This window comes from Oenanthe melanoleuca, chromosome 4 (assembly GCF_029582105.1).
Source record: "Oenanthe melanoleuca isolate GR-GAL-2019-014 chromosome 4, OMel1.0, whole genome shotgun sequence".
Classification (NCBI taxonomy): domain Eukaryota; kingdom Metazoa; phylum Chordata; class Aves; order Passeriformes; family Muscicapidae; genus Oenanthe; species Oenanthe melanoleuca.
The window spans coordinates 25,952,277-25,979,640 of NC_079337.1; positions in this window are offsets into that span (position 1 = coordinate 25,952,277).

Genomic DNA, 27,364 nt, shown 5'->3' on the forward strand with positions numbered 1-27,364 from the left:
ACCTGTAGAATAAAAGAAATCGTTTTCTTCTAGGCATTTATAGCCCCTATCCTCTGTGGCAAAGCCTCTCAGTATTTTGTATTTTCAAAAGAGTTTAAAGAAAATGTTAACAAATTGCATCGTGTGCAGTCTGAGGTAGACTGTAGGCTGAATGTATTTTGTGGGCATGATACAGTTTTTGATGAGAGTCTCGGCTGCAGATGTTAAGTGAAGCAGAACAATAACAGCAAAAACTTCAAATTCGTGTACTTTCACCTTCCCTCCATATTCTCACTTGAGAATAAAAAATCAGCAGTAAGGGCAGACAACTGGACTGTGTTTTGCAACAGCAAAAGATAATGTGGAATCTTCTAATTCAGGCAAAAACAGGTTAAAAAATACCAGATTGCAGCATAATTACCAAATTACGACATCTAATTTGTAGGTTTAACTTACCAATTATATGTGGTCCACGGGCTGTGAAGGAAGAATACCAAGCACTAGAAGCTTTCCTTTTGTCTCTGGGAATTCGTTTTGGTTAGGGGGAGAAAGAGGAAAAAAATCTGTCTTTACCACATGTAACTGAGCCTTATTCTCTTGTGCCAGTTGGAATAAAAAATAACTGTACAGAGTGGTGGGTGGTGTGTTCGTTTTAAGAGAAATAGAGAGTGTGATAGGCATTTTACAGGGTTTAGATGGCTCTCGTGTGTATACATATGCTTTTGTGAAAAAGAAATTCCTAGAGTTAAGACCAGCACCCTGAAGTTTTTATTGCCAGAGTGTGTTTCCAATGGCTGTCAGGAGTGCCAGTGTCGATATTTAAGATGAATTAGTGTGTAAGTGCCAGTCCTGTCTGCACAGATAGTTGCTCCACATTTTTTTTTCTCTTCTTTGTAAGTAACTGTCAATATTTGCTAGCCAATATTAAGCAGGACTATTTACCTTGTCAAAAATGCATTCTTTTAAATTATTATTGAAGTGGGAAATATACCTTTCTCCCCCATAGTTGACAGACAGGGTTAATACCCCTGCAGCTGAAATCTGGGACCTGGAGCAAAATCCAAATGGCCATGGAAGCGGCTTGAGAAAAGACTGCGTGTGAACTTGGCAGTGAGGGAAGCAAGAAGGAACAAAATGACCTACATTTGCTAGGACGACCCCAGACAGAGAAGGGCATACAGGCATTTGCACTTTTATGTGTGTACATTCATAATGCTCACATGTGCAGTAAACCCACAATCTGTCTTGAAATCATTCTGAGGTATTAAATAGCTCTCTATACAGCAGATGCATTTGAGCTGAATCTTCTAGGACTGCAGCAGCAGACGTGAAAAACTCAGTCAACACTGACAAAAAATTGAAGCACTGCCTTTTTTTCTCATGGACATGTAAACATTTTAGTTGTTAGAGGAGGTGCTTCTCCCCAGCTTTTAGCTGTGTTTTAATTAAAACAAACCAACCCAATACAAAAACCCAACGTAATCCTGGCAACAATTTTCCTTTGTGTTTCAATTTTAAGAACTTGCACCCCTTTGTAGAGGGAAGGGGTAATGTTGCAGGACACACTGATTAACCATTAGGAATAACACAATGCACTCAAACGAAACCCTCTTCAAATCAATAGCAATCCTAATGCCAGACAGATTTAAATTCACCTGAGAACTGTATTTTACCTTGGAGATAAGGGAAGTGGTTGCACTGAGCTTAGTTGCATTAATAATAGTAATTACATATCGAATTAAATACATTCTGCCCCATATACAGCACATTTCAGCAGCAGAACCTTCATTAATAAGAGATGCAGAAATGTGTTGTATGGAAGAATGAAATCTGAACAGGGATTACAAAGTCACTGTTTTGTTTGTAGGTTACCCTGACTCTGCTTTTATTTTTTGCTTTCCATAAATTCAGACTCTTAAAGAAAACTGATTATGATGATATTTATTGTTACTGGAAACAAGTGTTACAGGCTGTATTGTTGTACCTTGGAAATCTAACAAGCTCAGAGCACATGTGGGAGGACCAGTAAGGTAATTAAAGGACATCTCAATTCACAGTAATCTTTATTTCAGGGAGCTGTATCCATGCTCAAAAGCATAAGAAATAAATATGTATAGTTTTAGAAAATAGGTGGCAAATGTGCTTTGTGAAACAGAGGAAAAGCTGAAATTGAAACATCATAACCAGACAGGCAGATGCAGTTTCCAGCACGCTCTTGTAATTGCAAATGTGTTCTTGTGATAGCAGATCTGCTTTCCCAGTCTTATTTTCTCTTTGGTTTGGTGTTTGGAGTCAGAAATACCTCTGGTCAGAAATATTCTTACTGTCAGAAGAGCCCTGTAGTTGACTGCAGAGTGAAGGGGTGTCCTTTCACAACAGGGGGGCATTGAACAAATATTTAAGGAAAGGGGGGAACAGAGAGCCTGGAGAAGCTATGCTGCACACAAATAATCTGCTGCTGCCTAAGGCAGCAAGTGAGATATCCTGGGCCATTACTGCCTTTCTCAGTTTCTTTATAGGCTGTGGATTTCAGGGGTGTAAATCTCCCTGGCTAAACTATTTTGTTTGTTCATTTATATGCAATATTCTCACCATAGGGACAGCAGAATGTAAGAGGATTTCCAGAGTTTTTTAGTTGCACATGTAGATATCCTCCTAGCTCCATTTTCCCTGGGTAATATTGATTTCCCTGTGCAAGCCATGTTTGCACAAGGAGGGTACACCTCTCAGGGACACCCCTCATGTCCTCCTCAGAGAAAAGGAGAACCATCTCCTGGACACTGTTGCTTTAATACAGAGAAAAGCTTACCTTCCAGCATATCAGTATCTGGTTTTTTCTGCAGTTTTATCTTGCATGCCTCAGCATGAATGGAACATGTTTGATTTGATCCTAATTTTTTTTTTTAATTTATCTTAAATTTCAGATGTTGAGATGATTTACATTAATTAAACTTCAGTTGGCTCTAAAATTGTCATGTATCAATTTCAGCAGCATTTATAGAGAACAAGATAGAGGATTTAAATTACACACCATATGGAGCAATGCTAGGGACATTTGCTATTGTGTTAATTGCTTAGAGCTACATTTTCTATCCTCCTTCTGAGTGAGACGTTTGCTCTCATTCTTGCTGAATTAGGTGAAGAGCTTCTTGCTTAAATGGAGTAAGCACAGATTTCTCCCCCTCCTGCTGGCTTTTGCTCTGCTGCAAGGATCAGCTTCTCGGAGGGGCTCTGCTGCCATTAGCACCAGCCTCATCTCTGCCTTTGCTGGAGGCAGAGGTGTCTGAGGGGTCCCTGGCTGACACACCAGGATCCCACCAAATCCTCTTGGGGATAAAGAGCCTGCTAACATGAAAATAAGCAGCCTTCTTCACTGCCAAGGTGAAGAGAGGCATGTTTTGTTGTATCCTGAAATGAGCCTGAGTTTTCCAACCACGTTTCTGAGAGCTGACATCACAGTTGTGTCTCAGCTTCTTTGGCACAACAGGGACAAACCCAATGAGTGATCCCCAGCCTGATTCTGCTGCAGGGGAATTAGCATTTGCAAGGTGCAGAGACCAGTTTGCAGGTCTGTGTTGACTATTGGTAAAGTGGTGCCAGACATGCCACTGGGAAAGGGTCTGGAATCAAAACTAGCAGGCTCCTGTGGATGAATTTATACAAATAGGGGTTATGGATGCCACAGTGCCAAAGGCCTGGGAGGCAAGGGCTTTCCAGGGGGAGCTGCAAGGCAACATCACCCTTTTCCTAAAGTTTGCAAGTGATGTTTTGAGCAAGCCTACAGAATCAAAGTGTTTTCATTTGGAGGAAATTAAATTTAAATGCCTTAACAGCTCAAAGAATATAAAAGAGTAAGTAGGATCCTCTTAAGAGCTTTGGGATTAGGGATCCACTCCTTGGTGAAACACCTCTCTTTTCCTCTTGTCTCTTGAAAAAGGCCAAATCCTTTTTGAAGTAAGGGACATAGAAGGGGTCAGATGGTTAGAGGAAAATGATTCAGTATGCTCACCAAAGCTTTCCTCCTTGGACATCTATCTAGGTGAGCCCTCAAAACAGGATGAAACCAGAGGTCTTAGTCCCCATCTAATCCCTGTCAGAGAGAAACTTTTGCAAAAAAGTCTTCCAAGTATCAGTAGAAATCAATTTTTGCCTTGCAAGTGCAGAAACCACTTGAAGGTTTCCCCAGAGCTGGCTTCAAAGAAGTGGCAAAATAAAACACAGAAAGATATTAGGGAGGTGTTATGTGTATCTGTATCTACTAGTTTGCAGAACCTTTCTGCTTCTGTCTGGTGCTCCCTGCTTGGCAATATTGTAATGGGATTCTCCCATATTAATATTTTAAATGAATAAATAAATATCTGATGAGATACTGTGGATCTCTGCAATATTTTCATAAATTTTGTGGAAGACAAAAAGAGAATTAAAGATGAGATTAAAACAGTTTGGGTGATATATTTCTCTGGGATGTGGTAAAGTCTCTAGGTATTTATGCTGTGCCATTGATGTTACAAGTTACATCTATATTAAAAAGCACGTGGGTCCCTCTTTCTCTCTCTCTCTCTCTCTCTCTCTCTCTCTCTCTCTTTCTCTCTCCATAAAGGCCATGCAGGCTGTCTGTCATCAAAGAGGGTCCTGTTTTCTTTTAGAACTGTTGTGATAATAATGATAGCCTATGGCACCATACTGTTTTAAGCATCAGTGGTTCATATGTTTTCACTTAATTTTGGTCTGAATCTGTTCTAGCAAATAAGTCAGCTGAGGGTAAGTCAGTATGAAGATCTTGTCTTCCTGATATTTGGGGGAAATGTAAAGCATTTTTTTATCTCTCTGGCTCTGCATTACAGAGTCCAATTCCGGTATGAAAGGATGCAGAGCCTTTATTCACAGTTAGCAAGAAGCACAGGGCGAGAAAAGATGATGGAAAGAAACAGCCCTCTCTCCATCAATAGAAGTGGAATCTTCAAAAGCCTGTCAGAAATGCCATTGTACAGGATAAACACTAATATTAATCCAAACATTGTAACTATGTCATTTAGATGTTAACATAGATCACATCTGCTAGACTGAGCTTCTTCATAAAATGTAGACTCTGGTTTCTGCAGGACTGTGCAGGAGCCTCAGGAGTACTCCTAAGTGAGGAGACCTTGCACAGACTTTGCCAGGGCCAGGCATTTAGTCTGCTCCTTCCCCTTCCTTCCAGATGTGCTGAAGATTAATGATTTGGGGTTAAATTCTCCTCTGTCTCAGATGTGAACATTTCTGGAGGTCCAGGACTCTATTTCAAGTTCACTTTAGTGCTAATGTGAAGAGGATTAGTTATTGCAGGTACAACCACTGCATCTTGAGAAATTCTCCAAATGAAGTCAAGTGTGAACTAAAAAATCTTTTTTCATCTAGGAATGAAATGCATGTTTTTTCTATTTTTTTTCTGCATGAGAAAACGCATTTCTCTTTCCCTGCTGTACAGCACCCTATGAGTTTGTAGGACACTGGGGGAAAAGGATGGGTAACCCCCCAAAACCTGTTATTTATATGTATCTCTGTCATGTCAGCTGTGACACAACATGACTGAAGATTTCTTTGAGTAAATTCCATATTTAGGTTCATTATTTGTTTCCTGTATCTAACATGGGGTTTTGTTCAATATTTCTAAATGGCAAACCTTTTTCTCGATGCAAAATGTACAATTGACAAACTGCCATTGGGAAAAACAGCACTATTTTCACCAGGAAAACTCTTAATAAGAATAAACTATGACATTTAGTCATTTTTCAAAGCGTTTCTCACTGAAACTTTAATAACCTCCTGCTACATATCCTAAGTCATGGCTCAGCACCTACTGTGAGCCTTCCTACCAGGCAGCTGTATTTTGCAGGCAGATGGAAAAGTCTCATCATATTTTGGCCATGTTCTGCCTTTGACCTTCAGCTGCATGCAAACAGAAAGCTCCCAGCTCAATGCTGGAGCCCTGTGGCCTCCAGAGTCATCAGCTCCCCCACAGCTGGAGAGAGGAGCCAGAGGAGGGGATAATTGCTGTGCAGCTTCCAAAACATTTTTCTGCTATCTGCTTCCCTGTTTGTGTGCCATATTTCTGGCTACCTGTATTCATCAAATTCACGCTTGGAATAGGCTATTGGCTGCACACTAATAACCCCTTGTTCCTTAATGTCCTCTTTCTAGTTAATTAATCTATTTATGATAATAGTATGTCTCATTTTATGCTCTCATTCTAGAGGGTGTGTTTGTATTATCCTGCTGTATAGTGTTGACTGGTCCTATTATCATTTATCATTAAAGGCAGCAGCAACACTCTGGCCTGGCCTGCCAATAATTTTTCAATTAATTGCTTAGTGGTTGCTTTTTCTTCCCTTTTGGTTTTTGCCAGTGAGTACAAGGTCTTTAAGCTTTCCATCATACTTTTTCTTTTTTTAAACTTTGCAAGATTTTGGGAGGTTTTTTTATGCTGAGGTATCTGAAGCCTGTGGTGTGTGGAAAGGGCACAGGAGGACAGGCAGGCAGAGTGGGCTGTGGGGAAGCATGGAGGAGGGCAGACAGGCAGGGCTGTGAGCCAGCAGTGCTACGGGTTACACTCCCAGATCTACCCCTCATGGGAATTGGAGCCCACAAAGGGCAGTCCAGCAAATTGACTGGACCAAGTCTGTGTCTGACAGGTGGCACACTCAGGCCTGGGGCTGGGATAAATCATGAAAGTTCAAGAGATGGCTGCAGCCTTGGACATTGACATGGAGTGGCTGAGAACAGAGTGGCTGAATGCAAGCCCCTGGGTTTTGCTTACAGGCGATGCCCCTGGGGAAGAGGGTGGCAGAATAGGTTTGTATGTTCAAATTTGTATGTTCAAAGCTAGCTCAACCTAGCTATGGTCTGTCCCCTTTGCTAATGGAGCAGCTGTTTGCATGATGGGTTCCCATTAACACTGGACCCAGAGGGGCTATTTCTAGCGTCTGCACCCACCTGGGGTAAGTGTGGAGGGTTAAACAAGGGCACATCCTTGGTACCAGCAGCATATTGCTCCCACCTTCCACAGCCATCACCTAATGCATCTGTGCCTTGGCTGGCCAGGCTGCTGATTAATGCTTGCATTTGTCTACATTTTGGCCCTCCGGAGCCATCTCAGAAAGGATAACAGCACATGGGTTTAGAAACAGAATAGCTGCAAGCCACTAAGTACATGTAATGAAGGAGTGTTAGTGAAATAATTGGTGCTGATGATTAGTAGAAATGTTTGGATTTTCTTTGTTTACAAGCACTTCATTATAGGCTTGACCTGCTTACCTTAAATTAATTTTGTTTCCAGCCACATGGCTACTTGTTTCCTTCCATTCTCCCAAGTGTTTTATTTTTAAGCAGATTCTCCTCTGGACTGCGTTCATGCCAAGTTTTGTCTTATGTTCTTTATCAGCACAACAATATGAAATATTTAAAAAGAAGTTATCACTGTGCCAATATGAAAGATTAAATAGGTTTGCTGGCCTTGGTTCCTGAAGGAGGAAACCTGGTAGACAGAAAGAATCAGAAGAAACAGCATCAAATATACAGATGTAGAGTTGGATCAAAACATGGGAAGCTCTGCTTCATGTTCAACAGCTTTCCCCTTTGTCATGCCAAAGGCAGGGGGAAAGGAGAAGAACTGTATTTGAATCTAAATTTGCTGTTTGAAACTAAATTGGTCTTCCCCTGCAGAAGAAGGGGCAAAGCATAGGAAGCCCTTGTGCACAGAAGCACTCCAAACACATTGTCACCTTGTTGGCACCTCTGTGCTTTTATCCTGGCTCCGGTGGGTGTTACCCTCAGCCTTTATTTCTGCCTGGGAAATCAGCTGGCTTTCACCCCACACTCCTCTGGGAACTTTCATAAGTCATTTAAGCCTCCTGATTTTATTTTTTCTTTCTCCTATTACACTAAAACTGCCTCCTCCAAAAGGTGCTGTCAGTGTGCATATGGCAGCTTCCCGGCATGTCTGGCAGAGGCGTCTGGGGGGATTGATGGGCAGGAGATGGCTCAGGCAGCTTTGCACAGGCAAAATAATGGTATGTCTAGACAGGAGAAATACTGAAGCAACATTCCCGGCAACTGTGGTGACACCAGATAGCAGAGCATGCCCAACCCTGCCGGGTATCAAAGGCCCTTTCTGTGAGTTGCTCACTCTGGTGCAGACATTTGCCTTTCCCAGCAGTTTGCTTCAGCCAGGAAGGAGCCTCTGTGTTGGCTGACCCACTGAGGGAAGCACTTTATTCCCAGCATGGCTCATGCCAGTGACCTTGGTGTATGCTGGCAACACATTTACAGCATGTGAAGGTTAGGAGAGGGGTGGCTGTTAAGAAACTATGCAATAGTTTCAGTACCGTGTAGCTATAATAATGTTTTAATTCTTGTAAAATAACGTACATGACAAAGGTGGCCTCAGAGAGGACTGATAATGCCTGCAGTGTGATAAGGCATGTACTGGGGGCTTTTTCCTCTTTTGCAATCCATATGACTCGTAGAAAGACTGTAAAAACCATATTTAAATTTTCACACACTTCAGTGTAGGGCTTTTGCTTGTCAGTACTGTTTGATCATCCATGTAACTCTTTACATTCTTGTTAGCATCTTGGATGTTTTCGTTTCTATACTAACAAACAAAAGCCAAAGTCTACTGATTGCATCACTATGTTTTAAAAAGCATTGAACAAATAAATACTATAAAGCTGTGATAATTTAAAATTGCTATTGTGTAAGTTGGCTTTGCATGTGCATTACCCTAACATGCATTTTTATTTTATATAGGTCAGCTCTGTAATTGTTGAAGTGCATCCATGTCAGATTGCTAAGGCATCTCCCAGTACAGAGTGCTCTGTATAAAATGTGTATGGAGCATGTAGAGAGTGTAAGTATTCAATGCTAGACAGGCAGGTTTAACCCTCATCTTCTGTAAGCCAAACCATCTAGCATTTGGAAATACGCAGCCATGCCTTCGGGCATGAAAGTTTTCCTGTTTTGTAGTCTGCAGCGGGAGCAGTAAATTCTAAAGAAAAATGTAAGGTGAGTGGGAGCACCCCACTGATGAACTCTGCAAGTAATTAAACATCTCTGCAGTAACAGGTAGCTGTTACCAACAGTGTGGAGCAAAGCAATGCCGTTACAAAGGAGTTGTCTCCTGAGGAGACAGGATCTGTTCATGGTCTGGAAATGCAGTAAACAAGCAGCCTTCTGCATTTGACAGTGGCTAAAAGCAGATTGTTAGAAACAGAGGCAATCTAGAGAAACACCTCTGCTACGTCCCTCCCCTGTTCTGCTCAGTAGGAAGGCTCACAACTTTCACTTGGTTTTGAGAGACAGGAGATTCCTTTTTGTCAATTCTAGGCTTGAGCAGGCAGTGCTGCAATTGTTAGTGAGAAATACCAATTGGGGAGCAGCCGTGCTACCAAGGACTGAAGAGGCATAATTATTTGTAAATGGGCAGAATGAAAATTGCTGCATATTCTTTCTGGTTTTATCTCCTGTGTGTAGTGATGTCTTTCTTTCTGTCACCCTATCTGCCTATAGATACAGAGCAGGAGAAAATTAAAGTTGTGTACTCACTACTCAAAAGCTTAAAATGCAGAAGTTAGGGAGGAAGCATTGCTGCTGACACGGCTTTCTGTAATGAGGAACTCAAGGCCAGAGTAAGAGAAGAGAGGTTATGCCCAAATGCTTTTGTATGGTGGTCCTGGTGAACCACTCAGAGCAGGGAACATTAAAAGGTACAGGAGGATCATGCTGCCACAGGACCCCTGGCTAAGACAGCCATTCAGTTCCTGGCCAGGCTGCTTCAGTGCCATGAGAAATCAGGGTGTATCACATGTCTGGAAGCTGCAGGGATGTTATTTGCTGTGGATCTGGTCAGGGCAGTAACGTGCCAGGGTCACATGCCGCCTGGTTTCAGAGGCCATCTGCATCCTTGAGTACCAGCCTTTGGGGGCGATTGCTTCCTGCCTAGCTGCATTGTTTTTCCTGCGAAGAACCCATGGGAAGAGAAGTAAGGAACAGAGACTGGTTTGTTTCAAAGAGATTAGTTTATATTTTGCATGAAAATTTTCATGTTTTCAGAAAAAAAAAACTTATTCCTGCTCCCCTTTTCAAATAACCACCAGATTCTACTGCTTTAAAGGAAGTCTGCATGTTTAAAAGTTCAGTACTTTGAAATTATATTTTTGAAATTTGAAAACTTTATATTCAAATAACCCCTTCCTCTCTCAGGAACTCTTGAATTTTTGAAAACTAAAGAGAACTCAAGGGTGTTGACAAGTGCATGTCTTCAAAACAGCCACAATTGTGCAGATTTGGAAGCATTTATGAGTTGTTTTTATAATCCTTCTGCTGAGCTACTTTATAACTTTAGGTTTCAAAATACTTCCCTGACTCTTTCCCAAAAATGAAATTCAGGCACTTAAATCATAAATCATTAGGAGAAAAAATTTGCACTAGTAATGTATAAGCCCTTTTGAGAGTACGACTCCATGTCTCTGGCTGCAAGTCCATAGAACCCACATGTCAGACAATAAAGCAGCTTTTGCTAACAAGAAAATCCCCTCAACTTTGAGAATTAAACTGCCGTGACACCCTACAAGTCATGTGCTCTTTGCAGCAGCCTGTCATCAAAGCTCAACATCTTATTCAGGTTCCACACTGGTAGAACTGTTGCCTTTGCAAACCAGAAGCTGCTCAGGCACCCCTCCAGAAAGAGGCAGCAAAAAGTGTGACAAATTTCTTCTGTGTCACATCTCATGCAACAAAATCAAGGAAGTGTTTTAAAGTGGTACTCAGAAACACGCAAAAATAATTGGTGTAGCAAAATTAGATGACCTACCTAATTATACAGTAAACAGGCAATGCCTTTGTACATACACAGGGGAGAGGAGTTAAATACAGATCCTGAGTTGGATTCTTCAACAATAGAGTGTGGTTGGTTGGTTGGTTTCTGCAGAAGAAGGGGAAAACCACACAGTCAGGCAACTGCAAATGTGTCAGGTTGTAACTCTGAGTGTGTCCTGCACTAAGCCTGCATCTAGAAATAGTTTAGATGTTTATTTTGCCTTGACCTGGATCTTTGCTGTCACAAGGCTGGCAGACAGGAGTACAACCTGCAGGAGACATTGTTCTGGGGAGGCAGCCCAATGCTTGACTGTCCCCTACAGAACAGGGGACATTTCTGCCCTCTGTCTGCAGCCTGACTAAAGGTGAGTTGGAACACCTCACAACATCACAGACTACAACACTTATGTAGAGTGTTACGAGAAGGTCCTTTTACCTGCACATCCCTGTCTACTTTCCTATGTGTCACATGATGGATGCATCCAATTCAACTTCCTTTTCTGGTAGTCCAGGACTTCTTTTACTTTCACATATTTACCTTAGGGGTGAGAAGAAAAAATTTAAAAAGGCGTCAATAATCTGCCATTTCTTCTGCATTTCTGTATTTGTAATATGTGCTTGGCCTAGGGGCTTCTTCTTTTTCCAAACTTGCTGCTGAGTGGATGTCATACATATATGTAACATAAAGCATATAGTTACTGACTGAGGTATGAGTTGGTTATTGAGCACTGATATTTATGAAAAAGTGGATTCTTTCCCCCACAGTACAGACTACTCCCTTTAAAGAGTCCCTGAAACAGTTTGCTCCACAGAGCAGTCATGGAACAGCCTTAAAGAGAGTGTTTTAAAGTCTTATCTGTTCATCAGCCATATTATTCCCTCTTTTACTGTGTCATGGATTTTTCTGATGGAAACCACTGGTAATACTCTATTTCAGGCAGCTTCATAGCCTTCACATCCTCTCATCTCCTGTCATTTGCTTGTTCCTGGTGCAGAATATCAGAATATTTAACAATAACAGAATCATTGACTATTTTGTATTCTAAAATACTTTTAAAGATCATCTAGTCCACCCTCCCTGTAGTCATTAAAGACATCTTCAAATAGATCAGGTTGCTCAGAGCCCTGTCCAACCTGACCTTGAATGTTTCCAGAGTGGGATACCTACCACCTCTCTAGGCAACCTGTGCTGCTTTCCACTACTCTTACTGTAAAAAATGTCTAGTCTGAATCTTTCTAAAGTATTGAAAGTCTTCTCGGAGCCTTTTTGTCTCCAGGCTGAGCAAACCCAACTCTCAGCTGTTCTTCACGAGAGAGGTGTTCTAGCCCTTTGATAATTTCTGTGGCCTCCTCTAGACTTGCTTGTCACCAGAGCATAGCAGAGGGCCAGAATCACCTCCCTTGACCTGAAGCCAAACTTCTTTTGATGCAATCCAGGGCACTTGTGGCTTTTTGGCACATTTGGCTTTTTGAGTTGCAACCACACATTTTCGCCTCCTGTCCAGCCTCTCATCCACCACTGATGCTAAGTTCAGCTCCAGCCATGCCTTGCCTTTCCTGACCCAAACCCTACACAATCAGGAAGTGTCCCTTCCCAAGAAATCTCTGTCTCTGCTTCCACTGCCTGTGCATTTCCTTCTTGTTCTTCAGTTTGGCTAGCAGATCTCAGCTCCATTTGGGTCTCTTGCCTGGGCATTGCTAATTCTTGCACTCTGTGCAGCTCCCTGAGACCAAGGGAACAGACCTGCACAGAGTGACTGCCAGGATGTTGCCTGATCCTGCCTAGCTCCTACCACGCTCATGGGGCGGGGGGAATTCAGCTCCTGCCCTCTGCAGCATCAGGGGGACTCGAGATGATTGTAAAAAAATGGTTGTGATCACTTGATTATGAGTATCATAGTTTAATATTGAGTATATGTTGAATAATCAACTTACAAATATACAAATAATAATGAATTACTAGTTTACAAATACTGGCTGATTATTAAACACTTCATTATTAGTTAATAAACAGAGAAAGTATTATTCAAGTGCAGAATGTGAAATTGAAGATGCTTTTTGATAGTTTTCTCACTGAAAAGTACCTTCATTCCCAGGGAAGAAAGAACCAGTTCAGTCCTGGGTTCATCTGCGGAGAGCAACTAGGCCAGTGGTGCTGCCCCACAAATTGCTGAGTGGGAACCATGCACATGCTGGGACACATCACTCCTGCCCTTGAAAGGAGATGGGGAGACTCCTGCCCAGGGTCCACTTAATCCAGGAGGAAAAAGCCAGGCTGCCTGTGCTGAGGATGAAGCGGCTGCCTGCTCTGCTCCTGGCTGGGGACAGCCCTGCCCATCCTTAAGCTAAATTACAGCTTCTGCTCATTAGAGCAGTAGGGGCTTTGACAAAATTATAAGTAAATCACTGTTCTAAGAATATGAACTGCCACAATTGTACATTGTTGAAATATGGACTAATGAGTTAATGACTGTTCCAGCTGTCTTGCACACCTTGAATAAGGAGTTGGGCCCACGAGCACAGTGTGAAAGGGCCAGTCTCAAAGAGGCTCCGAGCAATCTGATCTAGTGGAAGGAAGCTGAGCCCAGTGGAGAGGCAGCGTGACCCAGCTCAGAAGATGCAGCTTCCAGAGGGCTTGTTTGTCATTGTTTTTTGTTGTTTTTTGTTTTGGGCAGGGGGCAGGAATGGTAACTGTCTGATTCTTGTCTGGAGAAGCCACATGGACACAGCCTATAACAAGAGTCCACCATCTTGTTTTTGATCCTGGTGGTGAACATCTTTTTGTAAGTAGAACATCCTCTGTTTCTGCATACTCTTGTTATTAACATTGAGGTTTGTTGTAGCCTGGATAGCTGTTAAGAAGGTTGCAGGTAAAGAAGCAAGAAGGGCCTTTGCCTCTAACCCTGGACTATCCACGTGCATGGCTGAAATAAACATCCCTGTGGAACCCATACAAAGACGAAAAGTGAACTTCTTGGTGAGGGTCCAGGTTCAAGTGTTCTGGGTGGGGGGACATCAGAGACCAATTACCAGGGGACACGGGGGTGGCACAAGGATGGAGTTAGGGCATGGGAGTCAGCAGGGAAACAGGGTGGGAGTGACTGAAAGACTGAGGGGCAGGGACCAGGCATGGAGCTGACCCAGGGAACAGAACAGGGGTGCATTGGCATGACAGAACAGGGCTTGCTATGAGAGAAGCCTCCTGTGTTTCCCTAACTAGGGAATGAATGCCTTTTAGAGTCTCCACAGTGGTTGCTATTGTGCATTTCTTATTCTGTTGCTTTGTGCTTTCAGTAAATTGTTATTGCAACCCATAGGCTTTGCTTTTTTCCCTCCCTTACCCAAAGGGGTACAGTAAGAGGAGGGGCTTATTTGGAGTTTATTTCCAGCTGAAAAATTCATCACCACAGTGAACAGAAGCTGAAGGACCAGGAGTAACCTCAGCAGGTAGAAGAACAGTGAGTTTCAGATGGAGAAACATTTTTCATTTTTTCCAGCTCTTCTCTCATTCTGCTGCTCCTTCTGGGCTGTGGCAATAAGGACCAGTTTGATTTCTGGTATTCACAGTCAGGGAGCATTTGCACAGGAAAGCCATTTTTTGCAGTGAACATGCAGGCACACAGGTTCAGAAATTGCTTTTACCATTTGCTCACCCAATAGGCTGCTGTGCCACTTGGACCTGGTGGACACAAGGCTTTTCAGTCCCACAGCCCTACTCCTATGTAGCTGTTTGTGCTTAGTACAGCCATTTTCCTGAAATAAAGCTGGTTTGGGATGTTTCTACCTTTCTTTAGCACACACAGCTGTAGCATTTACTGTTTGTATGGGCTATGTAGGCTGCAATCATGCCATGAAGTCCCACTCTAGACCCAGACCCTGAGCACCAGCTAATCCTCTTACCCAAGTTAATATCCCCTGTGCTTCCATGATAAGCAAGACTGAATAGAAATTCTCAGTCTGCTTTATATCTTCAAGTTCAGGACAGAAATTAACATACACATATAATGAGCTATACTTATATAATAACAATATTGTTTTTAACTAGAAAAATGTTCATGCCATTTTCCTCCTATAATGGTATCTTCATTTAGCTCTGCTTTTAACTTTCCATTGAGGCAGACATCCTTTGATGCTAATTCATGAATGCTCAGTGAATTCCCGTCACTCCTAATCCCTTAGCCACTCATTCTTTATAAAATGTCTTAATGCCTTCAACAAGGCCCATTAGCACTGGAAACATGGTTTTCCTTGGCCCCCAGCTGTATTAAAAGGAAGCAAAAGTGAGGGCCTGTTTGTAGGATAATCATGTCGGCCATCTAATCCTCTTTCATTTGGGTTTATTTCCTGTTGGGATTTTTAACCTCTTAAATAACTGCATTCTGGCATCAGCCATTCAGAGCACATTTCTCTGACTTAGCATGACACCTGTAATGCCACCCCCTTGCACAGCTCAGGCTTTCTAATCAGTACCCATCACCATCACTGCTGCTGGTCCTCGTGCAGGCACGCAAAAACAGCACCTCACTGTTATGCCAAACTGGGTTATTTCCAACATAAATGCAGCCCTTCTTTCCATTTCTTCCTGGACTTTCTCTTTGGTTTAGGCTTCTACAAGGGATTTTTAATTCCGAAATGTTCATGTTACATGCAGTTTATAAGCAGCTTCTAGTGTTCCAAGTAGGAACAAAATGATGCAGTGTTAACTTTTTCAGCTGAACAAGGGAAAATTCAGCTATGACACCAACTTAGATGCTACCAGTTAGAAACAAGTGGTTTCAAATTAACTTTAAAAGTCAGACCTGGCATGTAAAAAACAACCTTTCCTTCCAGATATGAAGCAAACAGAAGCAAGCTACCAGACTTTGTATACTAATTATGTAGTTCTTATTCTGTAAAACATCATTACGTTAAGTCAAGACAGGAATTTGTAAGTGCTTACAGTTGCAGTTGTGGACCCTCTTAAATGTCTAGTCTGGTGCTGATTAATCAGCACTAATGGCTCTTACTTTTAAGGAAAAAAACCCCAACAATCTCTCTCCTGTGTTGAGAGTTGTGATAACTCATTGATTTCAAGGGCAGAATGAACAACTGACTTGCTTATCCTATTCCATTAATCAAGACCATTGTATTTTTCTGATTTCCTATTCTCCTCACGGTTTTGTTGAGTAGTTCATTATCCTTAGTTAAAAAAAACCAAACAACCAAAAGACACAAACCAACCAAGCAAACAAAAAGAAACAAACAAATCAATATTTATATATATATTATAATGTTATACAATAGATATTATTTGCCATTGGCATCAAGATGTTTTTTTCTTTTACATCTTTTTTACTAGTATCCAATTCTTTTGGTGAAGATTCATATAAGTCCATTCCCATTCTGTGTGAGAAGAATGTACAGCAGCCATTGTACTATGACAGTCATTATATAGCTGGGATAATGTAATTTTGATTGCATTTGTCCTTTGTTAGAAAATCTTTGTTTTAGCACAGGATGGTCAGATAGAGATTCTCTGTGCTGCAGAACAGAATTGGGTGCCTCCAGACTGGAACAGTTTTCATCAAAAACCTTGGCTTCTAAAGCTGATGGAAAAAATCCTGGTCCTAAGGCTGTGTCTCTAGGCAGAAGGAATCCAACTGGATTTCTGCAATCCATGCACCAAATTATCACAAAGTCTGAAAGCGCCAGGCTTGCTGATGCAGCAGTAGTGATCAGTTTTGATGTGTTTGAATGCGATGCAGTGAGCTTTGGGCTTGAAATTCTTCCTAAATTTCAATGGGTTTGTGTACTGAATTTTCTGATGGTCATTTGCAATCTAACAACTTATTACAAATTAATATCCACACATTATACAAGTATTTCAGTGAGGGAATCAGCAATTACTGTGGTTGGAGTGTTTAAGCATCTGATAAATCAAGTGGGTTTCCAACTTCAAAACAACACTTTTCTAGACTGACACTCATTAGCAAATATACACTGCCAATGGTTAGTGCTTAATCATTATCAGTCGTTAATGCTACTTATTCAAACAATTAATCTTTAACAATCTTACTCTAAATTAGCCATGAGTGTGAATAAGGCTGATGCTGTGTAGCGAACACTGATGCAGCTCTTGGTGCTTTCTATGGCTGAAGACCTTAAAATCAGATTCAAGGGCTCTTCCAGAAGGGAAGCTGGAAGAGAAGTTAATGTTCTTCTTCTCTATTTTGCCTTATTACCCCTTCATTTTTTAATGCTTCTCAGCTCTCCCCAAAAAGTGAAGGGATAAGAAACTCACCTCCCAGCATTGTTTATCCTATTTTTAGGATCCAAGTCTCCCTCTTTTCCCATTGCAGTTCCATGCAATTTAGACACTTCTGCTTAGGTGTATTAAAAAGTCTCATCATGCTGATAGTTGTTTCTGGTGGTGTTACTGTGGCAGGAAACAACTTGCACACTGTGTATGTCAGGCCGGGTTAGTGTGCTTGTGATTGGATGAAGGCAAACAAATATTGATTATATTTTTCTTTAAATATTTGTAATTTACACTTCAAACAAGCCCTGTGTTTCATGTAAGTTCTTTTGATGGAATTAGGATGGTCAAGTTTTAGTATGAATTCACACTGGAATAGAAATTTTTCCCTCAATAACTAAGATGGGGGAAGTTGACATCTCCAGAAGGTGGGAAAACTTATCCCACTTATTATTTGTGCAAAAGCATAGATTAGGGCAAGATGTGTCTTGCACTAAACTCCGCTGAATGTCTAGAGGATCCCATTGATGTGGTGGTTTCATGTGAATACAGTTCAGCAAGATTGGGATTGTGCACTGATTTTTTCCAAGCTCATACTGCCTGAAGGCTGAAATGAAGCTGTCACTGAAGGAGCCCACCAGGTGAGGTGACTGTATATCCTCTCTCCTGAAGTATGACATGATTTAAAATCAAAACTGATACTTTTTAAGGGCCCAGGATTTTGCTGACTCCATGTCAGGCTGCAAACAGCTAACATTTTCACCTTTGTCTCACTACATTTAGTGTATCTGAGAAAATAGGCAATCTGATAATGTATTGCTACTAGTGACTTAAAGGAAGGTGCAGGACGCGTGCTCTTCTCACAGAGATCACCTGGGAAACTTAATATTTGACTACAAAAGCTGTGAGTTCTTTTATCCAGGCACACTTGATTTTAGAGATGATATGCAGAGCACCAGCCTGGCTTGCCCTCAGTGAGTTTTAAAAGTGCTGTTCCACACTTTGCTTGGCTAAATGAGACTGTTCCCTGCCTGAAGGAAGGCATCAGTAGCTGAGGACTGAATTGCCCAAATGCCAAATTTCTCTCCTGTCCAGCAAGTGTCCCCTTTGCAGCACTACAAAACTGCACGTGTTCCTGCTGGGGCTTTGGACAAGCAGCGCTGTGGCTTCCTGTGGCTTCCTGGTGTTACAGCCACTTAGGTACCAAGTGCATGACAATCTCTCTCGCCTCTGTAGCTCGGATTTCAAGCAAAAGATTCAAAGAATAATGGCCTGATATGAAACTTAATGACAAAAAGTATTAGTGTAAAACTGAAGTGAGCCTGCAAGGAGCATCTGGGTATTTTTTTTTAAATGGAATACAATGCTGTTGTTCCCAGTCATGAAGCAGTACCATGTGGCAAGGGTTCTGCCAGTGTGGAAGGCCTTCCTAAGTGTTTCCCTGAGAGCCATTATCTGTGGAAAGGTTCTGAGCCAGCGTGAATAAATAATGTGCTGATACGTTTGTCCAGCAATAACCACTCTACAGTGAAGAAATCTTAGGTGATCAGCTGGAAACTAGTGTCCTTTCAAGAGTGTGTTGATGCCCAGAGTCATAATTGTTTCTTCCACTGCACTACTGTAAGTACACAATGCTAAAACCACTAATAGTAAATGAGAATGAAACATGGCATAGACAGCACAAAGGTGTCAGACAAGTTCTCTTTCTGATGCTAAAACCATCTGTAAAGTTGTGCTGCTCCAACAAAAAGAACCAGTGGAGAGATGAGTCCATATAGAAGGGAGTGAGCTGTCCTGACAGTAATGGCAGCCAGTGCAGAGCTGTGACCTGTAGCACATCCTCTGGGAGTGAAAGTCGAATTCCTTATCCTAGTGAGCTTTTAAGCAGCCTTCTTTTCTTCTCTTTGTGGCACATGGGCATTTTTAGGGAAAGTTCTGACAACCCTGATGCTAGGATCTCTACCAGCTAAAGGGAAATACAGAAGAAAAAGGTGTTGGGGAGTTTTAGGAAATGTTATTAGCATGTGCATTAGCTAGTGACAACCTAGTTCTCTGGTTGGGGGCACTCTGGCAGTCAAGTACCTTTGCCACTGACTAGTGATAGGGGGTGAGCAAGTTGGAACCTCTATGCGTTCTTGGCTCTTGAGCTATATATCAATCATGTCATTTCAGAGCTCTTCAGTGCTGACTCCCAGGAGCCAGCAGTCAATGTTTATGTCTTGTATAATGAGAAGCTGCAGTTTCTTGGACCTTTAGGCTCATAGCAATAGGCTATTAGTGAAAGCCAAGTTCATCAGACTGTTCTGGACTTCAGTTTTGTCACTATCATTTCTGAAATAGCAGTCAGGGGATCCCATTGACTGTTTCTTCCAAATTACTTGCTAATGCAATGCAGTAGTTGAGCACATTTCCAATTAAATGCAACTACTTTATAAAACAATGTTTAAGTTGCTGGCCTAAATTACTCCATAATTAGGTCATTTTTTTTCCTAATTGATTAAAAATAGGATTTCAAATTAAAACAGAGAAATTAAGTAACATCACACAAATGATATTATTCAAATCTGAAAGGGAAAAAAATAATGAAAAAGGAAAGAGCCATTATATTGAATTGCAGATCAGCTGTAGATAGGACTTTTGGGATTATTCTCTAGAAAATCTATTATTTTCTATCTTTGAAATTAGGGCAAGGATGCAATCAAATAAAAAAGTTTAAAGCCCAGAAGAAAAAAAGCCATTACAAGGCAGCTGATAAAATATGAAATTATTATTAAATATCATTTGTAGTATGATAGTACCTAGAGACCCAGACAAAGCCCCCAGAGAACCTGCAATTAAAGTCAACAAGACAGAGGATGAGGTAAAAAAAAGTGGACATTAAAAGTTTAGCTTCCAAAACCTGTGAAAAATTGGAGGTAGCTCAAGAAATAGGGCCAAGAGGCTCACTGGCCTTTGTGTCTGTGAAAGGCCACAGCTTCAGGCTGTTGTGTCTACCAAAGAGAACACAGAAATCTGCTGAGAAAGACTACAAAATACTCTAAACTATACTCTATATTCTAAAATAAAGCACTATAGCCCAATCTCTAGTAGCTTTAGTTCTTGTCAGTGTCATAAGCAACTGAAGGCACAAAGAAAACTCAAATGTCTGGTAAGGCTAGTCAGAGACAGTTTGCAGTGTGGGGATTCAGGGCTTTTTTTCGTGAAAGAAAAAATCATAGGCTGGCTGACTGGGATAGATAAAATTTAATACATCTACACTGATTTCTGCAACACTAGGCAATTCAGGTATATCAGTGTTAAAGTGTATTGACTTTGGTGAAGAGCTGTCAGATAGACGATTCTCTCTCTTTGGTACTGCCACCTTGATTTATTTGAGATGAGAAACTAGTCCCTGATTTAAGCTCTGTTCTAGCAGTTTAGATCATGTTTCACAGCATCTTTTCCTTAGCAGAGCAGAAATACAGACTCTGTGCTCCTGGTTTTCTTCTCATCCAAAGAGCTCTCTCCTGGCTGTGTCTTCAGTCAGTATCCAGCAGAATTTATGTAGGCTGTTTGCTTTCATGGCCAGATTAACACTCCATCTCTGCTGTACTTACAATTTGGCTTCAACCTTAGTCTTGGGTGTCAACAATAAGTGTCTATTGCTCTTGTCCTCTTAAACTTACTATCTTCTACTCTTACCATCTTCTGGCTTTTCATTTTTTCAACCTCCATGGTATACAGAAGCACTCTAGGCAATTTTTGGCCATCGATGGTCATGCTATGCTCACAAATGCAGAGTAACGATCCAAGAGCTGTAGTGTGAAATATATGCTGCAGAAGGATTTGGGCTCAGTTTGAGTAAACACACCCAAATGCCTCATCTGACAAAGCAACAGCATTTGGGTAAAACCAGAGCTCCCTTTCACACAAGTAGGCAATACCAAGGCAAAGAGAGTAAGAGTACAGCAACATCCTTGCAGCCTCTAGTGAACCACATCTTGGACATCTCCTGAATTAGCTGTGACATCCTCCTTTCATAGGCTTGAGCTGTTGTGCTGTATGAGTTTGTACAATTACACTTTGCACCTATGTGAATTGATGGTATACTGGGGAACATGCTGAGTTTCTACAACAGTGTGTGGCAAGTAGTTCTTGGGTTCAAATACACAGTATATATAAAAATAGGCTCTGTTTATTTCTAATCTGAATGCTGAACATGAAATGTAGTCTCTGGTTCTTGTATTCTGAGAAATACCAAATGGATCTTTTTTCTTCATAAACCTCTCAGTCATCTCTTTCCTATAGTACCAGAGCCTAGTCTATCATCACTCCTGGACAGGAAGCTGTCCAATTTCTTTGATTAGTCTTATAATCCATCTCTAGACCCTTTCCAGTTATTCTTCAATCCTTCTTGAGACCAGGACCAGAACTGCAGCTGGTATCTAGAATGCAGGCACATATTAGAGTTATGCAACAGCATTATTATCCAACAGTGTTGTCTCCTGTTCTTCTTTGCCTTTCCCCTAATTTATTGACTTCTTAGACCAACACTGATGTGCTTCTTTCTTAAGTGATTTAGAGCATACCACTGAACATTTATTGAACCTAACCCTTATCTGTGATTTTTATCTGCCAGTTTATGATATATTTTTCTGCAAGTACTTAGAGATAATTTTTTGCTTAAAAACTTTGAATAATTTAGGAACACAAGCAAATTTGTTGTGTACAACCTCTTACCAATAAGCTGAACCAGTTCACCCCAAATAACTCTGAAGGAAATCTAGCACTAAGGTATCTCTATTCACTCCCACTTCTTTTGTCCATTACTTTTATCGGTCATCTATGGGAAGACCTTTTGTTTACTACAACCAAACATGGATCAAAAAGAGAAACTATGAATGTCCTTGAGGCTATTTAAGTTGTTTCATAGTCCTTAAACCAAGTTAACATGTTAGAGATCTTTGATTATTGTGTGTCTGTCAATTTAGTTATTCTTGTGACTTGAACTCTGGGCACTCACTCAATGAAGCTCAAATGCCTGTACAGAAAGCTGACAATTTCCCATGCAGAAATTTGCTAAGAATATAATTCAGAGAATGTGGGTATCTGGGAAGCAGGCTGCAGTTTTGAAGAGGAACCCCCACCTGCTGAACATTTTTTTTTCAGCATTTTTGCCAACTTTAAGTATTTACAGCACTATCTTTCATGTGTTTGCTGTAGAGCTGTTAGGATAATGCACTCTTCATAGCCATGAATCTTCATAGCTCATGTTCTTATAGCAGCAGCAGCTTCTCCACGCATCTCTTGCTGTCCAAACTGTGCTTTCAGTGACACCTTTTATTTACACCCCCATCTTATCACAAATAAGTATCACTGCCTTCTCTAGTGCATATGAGCTTTCTGTTTTGGTAGGCAACTGTCATGTGCAACAGCTTCAACCATTTCCCCAGCAAAATCATTCTGCTATCTGGCCCCACCTGGCTAATCTCACAATAGACTGGAAAAATCTGAGCACACTTGTTGGAATGGATCTTGTCTGTCTTTTATCAGAGGTAAAATTAATTCCACAAAACATATCGAATGGCCAAAAAATCATAGGATAATGTTCAAATAAGTCTGTCTGATTTAATTTTTCAAGACAGTCCAAAAATAATTGATTAATATCTATATAATTTTATCAGTAAGGATTTCATGTGCTTTCCAAAAAGATATATCTGTTCCAGCCACCACTGAACTGCAACCTCTGCTTAACATCAATATTAGTTTGCAGTATGAGGAAGAGAAAAAAGACAATGTTACCTAAAGTACAGCAATTTTCATTCAAAATTATGCCTTTTAGAAATAAAAAATCCATAAAAATCTGCATGATTTTGGTGCATAAAATTGGGCCAATTATATGACACTTAAGGAGAATAGTAACATTTCTCATCCCAAGAGCTAAACACTTTTTGAATGTTCTATGTGGCATCTTTAATTCATCCTCACATCCTGAAGTTTCTGTCATGTGAAATATAATGTAGTTGTTGTAGGTATTCAATAAGTTCTACAATGACTTTTAAGGAAACTTTGCTGGTTTATGGCATCAGAAGTGGGGGCTGTGGGTAAACATGAGCTTGGCAGTACATCTTAGTCTTTGTCACACTCTGTGTGGTGCACAATCACATGGTACTTGTGTGAGCCACCTCTATACCCTTTAAAGAAGCAGCTGAGTTTCAGTAGCAGGTGAAGTACTCCTAACTGTATGTATTTTTTTTCCTTTTTGATGTGGATCAGAAATAGAATTTTTAGTCACTGTTAAAATTTTTATAGGCATTTATGCACATTTATGCACACAGTAAACTCATCACACAGAACTGGTCAGTGACAGTGCGAAATACTGCCATGAGCTCAGTTATGACAGTAACTCAATAACACGTATTTGCTTTTATTTAGCTCTGGCTATCCATCCAAATTTTCTCCTACCTGCTTCATAATTGGGTTTAAATGGTTTTTAATTACATTGTCGGAGGCTTTTGTAACATCAGCCCCTAAGTATTTGTACTGTATTTTTGGGTGCCCACTTAAGAGTCCGTGAGGTGAACAGGGCTGAAGGGCAAACTCTAGAAAGCTGCATCACTGCAGTCTCAGAGTCATTAATTTTGTGCAATGATAACTTTGTACTCAGAGAGCAATATTCATTATAAGCAGGAGGGGAAGCATGCTAGTCCTTAATTAACAGTAGGATATCATCAGCATAAAGTAATAGTTTAATGTTCTACAGAATCAGTGTTATAGCCTTTTAGACTGTTGGGTTTTCCATTTTAGACAATGCCAATGTAAGACTGTAATTGACTGGATGCCATTACCTGACTCTCATTATTACTCTCCAGGCACTACCCACAGCACCCCATTTCCTGTAAGTGACCCACAGCTTCTGTTTAATGACCCAGATAAATGTCCCGGTTTTCAAGAGACCTCCGTTTCCATTGTGCACATGAATAGCAACAGATTTTTTCCAAATCTGCTGTCTTGCCTGTTTACTGGCTCACAGAAGGGACAGATTTCTGCTCCAATGGACAGATTTGCAAAATGAACATGTGGTTTATTTTACATGTATGACATGCTGCATCGAAGGAGAGCCACCTTCTCTGCCTGGGTGAGAAGCTGAATTTCTGTCACCTTGCCAATATCATCCTGAAAACAGCTAAAACTTTCAGGGACCAGCAACTGCTCAAGCAGTTAGTTCTACCAAAGGAGTTGTACAAACCAGCAAGTTCTACAGTCCAAGTCTCTGAGAGCAGTATGAGAAGGCACTAGTCAGGCCCAGCCTGTTAGAGCACTGTTAGGCTGTGACATTTGTGGGGACAAAAAAGCCCTGTGGATTTTTTGCCCCCATGCAATTCATCTCATATCTATATTCATAGTCTCTTGCATCCTTTTCCTTTGATATTTTTTTTTTTGTAGACTGGAACTGATGCATCTAGAAATCTTCACGTGACTTACACTGCACAAAGAAGTGCCTGTTCCACCAGCACAGGTTTGTGAAGACAGAAAATAAGTAATAAACTTCCACTACTAAAGAAAAAATGTAATTAATACCTTGCACAAGAGGGACACTTTGAACCTGGTATTATTTCTCAGAGGAGACTGACCACTCTGCTTCTGTGTCTCCAAGGGCTGTGCAGCAATGAGGCTCAGTGGAATTTCTCTGTGGAAGCAGACTACATTAACACTTCCTTCTCAGCCTCACAAATGAGGATTAGGACTCCCAGATTTATTTTCAGTAAAGCTTAGGAGAGACACAAAGGTGTTTCAAGGTTAATATATTTGTTGCACATTTTAGGAAGTGAGGGAAGAAATTAATTCCCAGAAGACTAATTCTGTGTGAAGGGGAGAGCTAATTTTGGAAATGCCATACCTCTGCTCTGTAGGTGTAGCTAATACTTGTGGGTTCTTCACAGAGATACATACTGTGCTTCAGTAGAGAACTGACATTGAACCCATATCTTCTCCTTTCCTCTTGAAAATGTAGTACCTTCAAATGCAGTTTTCATTGTTTCTATGAACAAAAATTATCAGTTTTAAACTGCATGTTTCCTGTTGTTTTTTGGGAATATTTGGAATGGCTGCAATGCATGTATGTTAGACAAGGCTATGTGTGCCTTTTCTTCTTCTTCTATGTGTGCCTTTTCAAGGTAAATTGGCACCTTTTTCTCCAGACTGAAAGATCTCTTAAGGAATCAACACGTATTTATTTGGCCAACAGGTAGGATTTAGTTATTATTTGAAGGACACTTAAAGCATGACATGACTTGCTTTATCAATGTATTCTCTTTGCATGTCATGTAGTGGACTAGGTCATAGACAATTGCTTAAAATAGAGTATTTGTTCCTTTTTAAAATCAAGATAGTCTGCTGTTGATCCATTGTCGTTCATACACACTTTTGTGAATGCTTTGTTTCAACGATTTTTTTTCTGAGTTCTCTGTCTTGTGTAAATCTGGCTTGTTCTTTTTTTTTTTGAAATAAACTGATAAAGTGTATTTAAAATAATAATGCAGTGTTATTTTGAGTCCTTCATGATGTTTACACATAGAGAAAGCATATTATTATTAGAATGCATATTTATACTTAATTCTGGCCCAATAATTTCCTTACACTTACTGTGCAATTAGAAGAAGAGAGAAAAGCTAAACATTTGAGCTAGAATTAAAATACTGTGGATTATTTATCCTAACTCTTAAAAAGAACTGAACCACTTCAAATATACTTACATTTAAACAAAAAAATTCTGAGGTCACCTATAGTGACTTAAAATTTATATCCTTAACTGAAAACAAGTTTACCCTCATTAGGATGGCTGCTTGGAAAATTTAGCTACCTGAGTACAGATCCAAACATGAACAAAAAGCAGAACCACATCATCTACCTGTGTCCTAGAGTGGCCTGGAGATCTATGAGGACTACTGGATTAAGTCCCAGTGACAAGCATTCTGCACCCAGCAGACAACTGTAATTAATTTTCTGCTTAGTGATGTGCTCCAGGCCAATGACTGTGTCTTGCAAGAAAAAGGTAAGAGCTGATTTGATCCAGAAGCTGACTGAAATGGGTAAATAACTTTTAATTTTCTACAGTAGGGTCTGGCTATATCTGGGATGAACTCATGCCTCACATGAAGCTCGCACTGCAGGGCTTTGTCCAAGACTTCACTGGAACACTTTTTCCAGTAATTTTTATGATTCATTGACTGTAGTACTTTTCTTCCATCTACTAGTTCTAAATCTCATTCTGTTTTTTTATTTGTTTTTGTTTGTTTGTTTGTTTTTTTCCCAAATATTCATCCATTTGATTGATGTAGTTGGTCAGCACTTCACCACAATTAACTCAGCTTAGCTACACCTGAGGAATTTATGACAATTAATTGCCTTGTTATTAAAACTGTACTCACTGAAGTAGTGTGCTGACACAGTGAAAATATCTCTAAATGCTGCCTTGATTTTTTTTTTTTATTTAATTCCTATTTACACCTACCTTACATCAGCCCAAACTGCAGACCGGCTTCATTGGAAAAAAAAGATTGTGTTTTTTTCATAAATCAGAGACACTTAATGAATACACCTGTTTTTTTAGAATTCATATATTGGCAGAGATGGGAGGTGGATTTCCATCTGCAAAAGAGAATAATTTTCAGAAAACATTTATATTTCCTTGTGTGATTCTTGCAGCATGCACCCAAACCCAAACAGCGCTCACTGAACGATAGCAATATCCAGATGAAATTGAATGACTTTCACTGCCTCCCTTTATGAAAGGAATATGTCATTTTCTCTATAAGAAATGGAGTTTTCTGTCTGTCAGTCATTAATTACAGTAGTAGAATATATTCTGACATTCAGATATTTACATATACAGCTTAACAGGTCTTTCAGGTACCTGTACTGCTTTAATGGATATATCCAGTTGATGACCTGGTTGTTTGTGGGCTCCAGTGCAGGCCAGAGATCCAGATTAAAAACACTGCTGAAGAAAAGCAATAGAGACAGCAGAAGCTGCAGCACTGGACAACTACAGTCCCAAGCAGAGAATAAAGAATGCTCTGGCTGAGTAATTTGAAAGATGACAGGCCACTTTTTCCATCCCACTCACTTTGACAGCCTAGAGGAACAGTCATTCTTCCAAAAATTAATGAGGAAACAAAGAGACACAGATTTGCAACTCCCTCCTACAAACAAACCTTGATGACAGCAGCTTCCCTACAGTCACCAAAATACATCTTCAAACATGTCACCACACCTATGTGCCAGGCCAGTTCTTGGCCCTTGCCACAAAAACAG